The sequence below is a fragment of the Chenopodium album genome, chromosome 13, assembly GCF_948465745.1.
Source record: "Chenopodium album chromosome 13, dcCheAlbu1.1, whole genome shotgun sequence".
NCBI lineage: Eukaryota > Viridiplantae > Streptophyta > Magnoliopsida > Caryophyllales > Amaranthaceae > Chenopodium > Chenopodium album.
In genome coordinates, this window is record NC_137846.1 from 32,227,284 (window position 1) to 32,234,473 (window position 7,190).

Below are 7,190 nucleotides of genomic sequence, written 5' to 3' on the forward strand. Positions count from 1 at the left end.
CTCGGACTTCTTAGCAGATTTTCCAATAGAAGATTCGACACCAATACATGAGAATGATTTTCCAGACGAAGATTTGATGGTTACAGAAGATGATACTTGGACATTATACTTCGACGGAGCCTCCAACCAAAAAGGATGTGGTGTAGGAGTATTATTAGTATCACCTAAAGAAGAACATGTCCCAATCTCAATAAAGTTAGATTTCGACGTTACCAACAACGCTGCTGAATATGAAGCATCACTACTACAAAATGCATTAATTCTCGACGCCATGCCTTCGACGCTGTGAATAGGGAGTCAGTGGAAATTTGGATTCCCGTGTTTTTGCGACGCTTTTCATCGTCCTCACTTATTTTTGACTTTAAAAAGCGTCCACAATACTAACCACGTGATAAGCACATGTGTTCTAGCCTGCGAACTTAAACAAATTGGGGGAAACATGAAAACCGCTCCTCCTTCACTCTCCGGTCTCCAATAATTAAACCCAAGCCGTTCATTAAAATTCTCGCTCACCAATACATCTTTCTCCAAAATCCAATCCTAGCAACAATATTACTGAAAGATGCTCTTCGAATTCATCAAATCTGGTATTCTTTCTGTTTTCAGGTACACTATCCTTTATCTTTAGATTTTGATTTTTATTTATTTTTTCTTTTTTTTGATGTATTTTTCATTTAATTGAGGAATAAGAGATAAAGAAAGCTGTAATTTTGAAGTCATTTCAATATCAGATGTTAAAAAAAAACATCTGAAATCAAATTTCTACGCCTTGACCCTGATGTCGCTAAGCTTATATGCGTCTTTGCTTTCAGGTAATTTATCGCATCTAACTTGTATGTATTTTTATGCAAATATTTGAGTTGTAATTTTGGTTTAAGTAACTTTATTTTTGTAATTTGGGAATTTTGTTATTTATTGAATTTTTAAAATTTAGACCTAGATCCACTGGGTGGGGTGGGTTAATTTGGTGCAGCTTGAAGATGAAAATTAGCATCTAGAGAATATTTCCAATATCATACCATTAACAAGTTAAAATGTTTTTAATTCTTGGTTATTTAGTGAATATGATAAAAATCTGGGTCTGAATCTTCTAGTACACTTAGCAGAGAGGCACTTTGTGACATTTACTTATCTTGGTTTTGATGGTATGATAAATATATACTAGTAGATAGAAATAATGGCTTGGCTAGATTCTATAGTATACTTAAGCTGAGCCGTTCAAGATTACGCTAATATGCTGCTCTTTCTAAACAAATATTGTGCATCTCCCTACATTATTATCATTGTGCTTGGTATATATTGAATTGAGAATTTATTGAATTAGTGTCTTGACATAGAGAATACAAACATAATTCATCCTTAGTTATATTAGTGTCTTGTCATATAGAGAATGCTAAAATACTCTATTTCACAATCTCATGCATTCAAATAACACAATAAAAATAATGCACTTTGGGTTACCTTTTATCCTTAGAAATGTAATGTATGCCTTGAGATCTTCATGGATCAATTATGAGGATGCCCATATGGCCATATGCGTATAACATTAAAGAATTGGTTTCACCTACTTCATTGAAACAAGTACAATTATAAAGCCATTGATTTTCCAAATCTAATTTTTTTAAATATATATACACTATTATTAAATGAAACAATTAGAATAAATGACATAGATATCTTTCTTGAGCACAATATTGAATTTATTATATGATTTCATATGTTTGTCAGTGTATGCTATAATTTACACCGTCTGAAGGCTATGCTTACTTTGGCTTCAAATCACTTTTAAATGAATTGTAAACACACTTCAAGTCAAATTTTTAAAATGAATTGTAAGCATAACTGAATTTCTCTAGCAAATCTTCATATTGGAATTTTTTTCTCTCAATTACATGTAACTATCATTGTGTATGTTATAATTCTGATTTCAGTATATTAAGCTTCAACTTTCCTTCCAGTTAACCCCCTCCGTATATGATATGGTCCAAAACTGAGGTACTTCTATGACCAGCCTGATGAAAAGATGAACAGCTATGTGCTTGTGTCCATCAGATCCTCATATATATGTCCTGATTTGCTCAGTATATTTAACTCCATTTTATATGTTTTACCATGAGAGCTAAACAGTCATGCAGACTCATCATAGCTAATATTTATAAGACCTAGTTGCTTCTTTACATGGCAACACATGCACTGAGACTTATTCTAATTGTTGGTTTTGATTAGCCTATAATGTTCTATTTAATTTCCCATGTAATGTGAAAAGTTTATAAATGACAACCGCTAGTTTAGAGTTGTTTAGGGTTGTTGCTTTTATACAAAGAGACTTGTTATTTATTAGGTATTTTTGGTGAGGTCCTTGTCTTGCAGTGCTTGTATATATGGAATGTCAAAGTTTTAAGTCCTGTTTTTTTATGCCTCAGAGTCCAATTTCACTGAAAAGCATAAGACTTCATTAGAATTATACTTGGAGAAACTTTAGAGCCAAGCCAAACAGGTTTCACAAGATTATGCAAGTGATGTTTCTGATGCGGATGATCAAGCCAACCAACTGTAAGCAAGGAAGGAACTTGGATTACTCGAGAAGTATTTCGAGTTTGTTTAAGAAGGTAATTAGATGCATAGGCATGTTTGTTATAGCATAGTCGTTACTTGTGAGTTTGTATGTATTGAATTGAGTAATTGCTTTATTAAGCTGATGAAAAATAGACTAACCTAAAACTAGATTGAATCTTGGTTTTCTGAAATCTTTGTGGCTTTGTGCTAAAGTCATAATGAGACATAGACATAATTTCTAGTTTTGAAATCAGAGCTGAAATCGAGAACTAAATTCAGAGCTGAATTTCAGATCTGAAGTTTAGAACTGAAAATCAGAGCTGAAATCCAGAACTGAATTCAGAGCTGAATTTAGAGCTCCCACTGAACATGACGATGTATGGTGGGATTTTTTCTAGGCAGTTGCCTGGAGTATATGATGGAGCCGCAATGCTTGGGTTTTTTATAAGAGGAAAACTGATATAGTGAAGGTTCCGAACAAAGCAATCAGCTGTGTGACTGAGTATGAAAGTGCAAATGAGAAGAAGGGTGTTAAAGGAGGAAGTTGCTCTTCTCCTGCTCATTGGGTGCCGCCTGAAACAAATAAGTACAAAATTAATTGTGATGCAGTGGTGTTCAATGGTAGTGGCATTGGTTTAGGGGGGGTAGTGAGGGATAATGTAGGAGACGTGCTAGCTTTAACTTGTCTAAATATGGAAGGAGTGTTCGAGGTGGAGGTGGCTGAAGCTTTGGGTGCAAGACATGCATTACAGGTAGCTTTCGATGCAGGCCTTCGTAGAGTGGTACTCGAAACTGACTGCTTGAAGCTTTTCACCTACTTGAGTAAAAGGATCGCTGAGCCCACGGTCTTTAGGCTTATTGTGAAGGATATACTAGCTAGCTATTTTTTCTTTATGTACTACTGTTAAGTTTTCTCATGTTCGAAAACAAGGCAATACAGTTGCTCAGAATTTGGCCAAGCTCAGCAAATCATTCACTGAAATGCGGGTTTGGCTAGAAGAAGCCCCTGTGGAGATCATGAGCTTTGTAATTTCTAATTTGGCTGCTTTGACTTAATAAAGAATTTTCCAGTTTGTGTCAAAAAAATAATACAAATATTCTGGATACCTCTCTCTCCTTAGGCTATTCTATTTATACTACTTGAGATACAAGCATTTGGCCTAATGCCTTAGCTTGATTGTTACCATTTACTATTGTTTGTCCTCTAGCTAAATTGATATTGTGTAATGTACTAATTTATACTTTGTATTTTTTTTTTTTTTTGAATATTGGAAAAGGCAATGTAGGTGCAACAAGAGAATAGGCCGGGACACTTAAGCATCAAAACAAGCGACTACATTGTTTATAAGGCCATCATCTATCTATTTTGGTTTTTAGTCTTAATTATATTAGTGATGTATTTATTTAGGGACAAGCTACTATGATATGCGACGTTTTTTTTTATTATTTTTATTAATTGTGTTGATGTTTTCTTTTATAAATTTGGTAATTAACTACGTACTCTTATTATTGTGTTGATTAATTATTGTTTTTTTTAACCTAGTTATATAGAACATTTGTTTATTTTAATTTTAATGTTATTAATTTAATTTATGATAAATTTAAATAACTGTAAATGTGTGTATGATGATAATAATTTAATAAAAGGAAGAAAAAAAAGAAAAAAAAGAGTTTAAAAAAAAATTCTAGACGCTTTTTAATGTCTACATATTTTGCACATTTTCATATTTCAAGAGTTTCCCGACATACCATAGGCTGACATGAATAAACACAAGACAACAAAAAGCGTCGCTAAATTTGAGTATGTGGACATGTAAAAGCGTCACTAAAAAACTACACAAATTTGGGATAATGCGCAAGGTAAGTATTTTTTGACACTTCGTATATTATTTAGGACACATAAAAGCGTTGATGAGTGTCATTTATGGCACTCATAGGGTAGTCTTTTAGGGTTATTTCTTTCCCTTTTCCATGCTTTCTTCTCTTAATTTTGGTCCTTTTTCCTTTAGTTTCTCCTTTTCCTCTTTTCTTTATGATTCTCGTGTTTTTATCGTGTTTTCCTCTATTTGGCTCTTTTTCCCTTTTATTTTCTTCCTTTGTTTACTTGTGTAGGTATTGTGAGAATCACCTTGGCAAAGGATTCAATTCGGGACCTTAATGATCAAGCAAGGAAGAAGCATTTGGCTAGAGAGGGCTTAGAGAAGCCTTGGAGAGGCCTCGGAGAGGTCTCTAAGGAAATTCCAGCAAGCCGTGGGCGCGGGCCACCTTGCCGCGAGCGCGGGCCCAAGTTGCTCAAAAATGCCAAAACTTGGCAGGAACTTGCCGCGGTTGCCCCGCGGGCTCTCCGCGGGTGCGGGTAAAATGGAGAGGCCGCTCCTTTTGGAAAGACCGCGGCCCCCCTGATCAGTCTTTGGGAGCAGGGGATTAGCCGCGGGCGCGGGTGTCACTGCCGCGGGCGCGAGTCCCTGATGCCGCGGGCGCGGGTGCTGCCTAGATAGACCGCGGAGGGTTCCGTACCCATTTTTCCGCGGGCGCGGGTCTATCGGGAGAGGGCGCGGGAGCTGCAGATTTCTTCTTAGCTTATAAATAGAATTGTATTTCCTTTTTGAAAAAAACTTTTGATAATATTTCATTAGCTTAGTTTTAGAGAGGGAATTTAGAGAGAAGTTAGAGAGAAGTTCTTGGTTTTGGATTTGTAACTCAACATTTGATCAATCAAGTTTGGATTTCTTCATTTTCAATCATCAATATTAGTGAGAATCTCTTCCTTCTTTCATCTCTTACTTACTTGCTATTTGATTTATGCTTCATGCTTGTTTTTCTTTGGATTTGAGTTTGATATTATTGAATACTTTGATTTCTATTAGATTTTGATATAAAATGATGATCAATGCAATTTCTAGTTATTTGTTCTTGAATTTCACCATGATTAGTGAGTAGATTAGTTGCTAGGGAAAGGGGGAAGCATGTTTGATTAATGAAATTGCTAGTTGATGCTCTTTGATTGATTGATTTGTTGCAATTAAATTGGTTGACATTGTTTTTCATGAGTGATTAGACTAGGATTGATCACCCTATAAGATTAATCTAGATTGCATTGCAACTCTTAATGACATGAACAATTGATTTGAAGGTTGCTCTAATTGATTGCGTTTGTTTGTGATTCTTCTTGGTTTGCCTTTCATAGTGACCACTAGATTGGCCTATAGGGGATAGCATTTGAACTCTCTTGATTGCTACTATTGTTTGTCCATTGCAATACTTGAATTAATTGATTGAGCTTTAAACTAGCGTTATCATTGATCTTGCATGTGGAACCCATATCCCTTGTGTTTAGACCTTTGATTACTTGTTAAACTTGTTTTAGTTCACTTTAGTACCAATCATAATCTCAATTTCGTCTTCGAGGTAGCTTGACTTAGACTTTAGTTTTCATCATTGCATTCCCTTGGGATCGACCCTTAACTTGTCCTATATTCATATAAGGTTGGTTAGGTGTTTACAAATTTAGTTTGACTTGGGGAAAGGGTAGATAACAACATGCATTTTCCTCTTGTCAAAATGGCGCCGTTGCCGGGGAGTGCTATTGGTGCTTAGCTTTTGTTGTTGAGTCTACTTCATTTTATTTGAAAAATACAAAAAGATTTTGTTTTTTTAGGCTACACTTGTAGTCGTGCTACTAATATTTTCTTTGAGTTTTGCATGCATAGAACCCGTGATCGTTCCATTGTTTCCCTTGATCTGGAAATTGAGAGAACTCTTTCAAGAAGGAGAGTGGCTAATAGATCCTTGGGTTATAGTTCTTCAAGCGAAGAAGAGATTCAAGAAGAGCAAGGCATGGGTGAAAATCCAAGAGTGGCCTTGAAGGATCTTGGAGTGCCCGGTGCATATAGGTTTGAGAGCGGCATAGCTCCACCTACTACACCGGCAAATGACTTCGAAATTCAGCCGGCAATGATCACCTTAATTGAGAGAAGACAATATAGTGGGGCTAAGAATGAGAGCCCATTGAACCATCTTAAGGAGTTTGAAAAATATTGCAACACCATCAAAGTCAATGGGGTTTCTCAAGAATTCATCCGCCTCAAGTTGTTCCCCTTCTCTCTCATAGGAAGATCTTTGGAGTGGCTAGACAAAGAGGTGAAGCCCAACTCCTTGAGAACTTGGGACGATGTCACAAAGGCCTTCTTGTCCCGCTTCTACCCTCAAAAGAAGACGGCGGAGGCAAGAGCCTTGATTCAAGGGTTCAAGCAAAGGCCAAGTGAAAGCCTTTACGAAGCATGGGAGAGATTTAAAGAGTATCAAAGGGAGTGCCCTCACCGCGGAATCCCAACATACCAAGTGATCCAAATCTTCTATGGCGGTTTAAGTCCCCAAGGCAAGTCATGCCTTGATGGAGGGGCCGGGGGCCCTATCATGAACAAGACCGAAGAAGAAGTTGTGGACATTATTGAGGACGTGGTGACATACTATAGGGATTGGCAAGATGGGGAGAGGGACTCTTCAAGCAAGCAATCTTCATTGTACTCGGTGGACCATCTAAATGCGATCAACAACCTTTCCTCCCAAATGACAAACTTGGGAAAGGAGATGACCGCAATCAAAGCTAAGTTGGAGAGCACTTCTTCCTCTTC

The 7,190-nt window shown here is 36.7% G+C and overlaps 1 long non-coding RNA gene and 1 pseudogene across 1 annotated transcript; one reads left to right on the forward strand and one right to left on the reverse strand.

Moving 5' to 3' along the window:
• Window positions 1-307: 307 nt before the first annotated feature.
• LOC145576569 (uncharacterized) lies at window positions 308-4,169 on the forward strand. Its single transcript, XR_014098451.1, has 3 exons — window positions 308-812; window positions 2,424-2,609; window positions 2,955-4,169. It is a non-coding gene; the product is annotated as an uncharacterized LOC145576569 (long non-coding RNA).
• A 2,616-nt stretch (window positions 4,170-6,785) lies between these two features.
• Window positions 6,786-6,884, reverse strand: LOC145577259 (small nucleolar RNA R71; annotated as a pseudogene).
• Between the last annotated feature and the right edge of the window lie 306 nt (window positions 6,885-7,190).